Source organism: Eretmochelys imbricata, chromosome 11, assembly GCF_965152235.1.
Source record: "Eretmochelys imbricata isolate rEreImb1 chromosome 11, rEreImb1.hap1, whole genome shotgun sequence".
NCBI lineage: Eukaryota > Metazoa > Chordata > Testudines > Cheloniidae > Eretmochelys > Eretmochelys imbricata.
In genome coordinates, this window is record NC_135582.1 from 78127558 (window position 1) to 78128779 (window position 1222).

At 63.3% G+C, this 1222-nt stretch overlaps 1 non-coding gene across 1 annotated transcript; it reads left to right on the plus strand.

The window, feature by feature from the left end:
* The first annotated feature begins 323 nt into the window (after positions 1–323).
* On the plus strand, positions 324–405 carry TRNAS-CGA (transfer RNA serine (anticodon CGA)). Its single transcript has one exon. It is a non-coding gene; the product is annotated as a tRNA-Ser (tRNA).
* Positions 406–1222: the final 817 nt, after the last annotated feature.

Below are 1222 nucleotides of genomic sequence, written 5' to 3' on the forward strand. Positions count from 1 at the left end.
TTCCGGTATAGGGTGGTGTTTATGTGACCATTGCTTATTAGCACTGTAGTGTCCAGGAAGTGGATCTTAATCGCGTCTCTGCTAAGGCTGCGTCTACACTCCCCCTTGTGTCGGTAGAACGTATGTGGCTCGGGGAGTGAATAAGCCACCCCCCAAGTGACACAAGTTACACGGACCTAAGCGCCGGTGTGGACAGTGCTATGGTGCTGGGAGAGCTTCTCCTGCCAACATGGCTACGGCTGCTCGTTGAGGGTGGAGAGCTCCCTCCCGTCGGCTTCCAGCCGCTCCAGTAGAGACTGCCGCTGGGGGCCACGTCACTCACAGCTGTGAGGGCCGAGCGGTTAAGGCGTTGGACTCGAAATCCATTCGGGTTTCCCTGCGCAGGTTCAAATCCTGCTCACAGCGAGGCCTGTGTTTTAGCCACGCTTGCTCACCAGGGCAATACATCTCCACCGACCCTGAGACGCTCTCCATACACTCCCCACCCCAGGTAAACCCTGTTCTGCTCCTTTCATGGGGATGCCTGGGATGGTGCCTCATGCTGTGTCCCTGCGGTCTCAGCTCCCGAGGCCTCTGCCCCTCACCCAGCACCCCCCGGCTCAGCCCCACCCCTGGGTGCTGCTCCTCTCCAGAGCGTGGAAGGAGCTGAGCACGGGCAGCCCGTACAACAGGCCAGGGGAGGCTGAGCCTCCCCCAAAAGGCCATCCATGAGGGGGGGAAACGCTGGGGATGTGGGGCGGGTCTCCCCTCCGGAGGCCATTGGGCCCGTGGTCATCTTTCGAGCGCTGGAAGCGAAGCTCCAGAGAAGTGGGGGCCCCACCTACACCCCGCTCCACTCTGCCTCTTAACCCGATGCCCTGCTCTTGCTCTGCCTCTTCCCATCCCCCCTCCGCCTCTTCCCCCAAAACCTGCTCCCCACCCCCCCTCGGCCTTTTCCCCCACTGCCCCGTCTTCTCGTGCCTCTTCCTGTCCTGCTCCACCTCCTTCCCCAAGGACCCCCCGCTCACCGAAGACAGAGAAAAGGGATGGGTGCCTGGCCCCATGGCCCCCCGGTAGCCCCCCTTTGGGGAAAGGGGCAGAGAGGAGCAAGCAGGGGGTGAGTGGAGTCTTGGGGGAAGAGGCGGAGATGAGCGAGGGGCAGGTAGGGGGACCTCGGGGGCCAGAGGAGTGAACAGTGGGTGGGCGGGGCCTCGGGGGAAGAGGATGACGGGGGCGGGGCCTC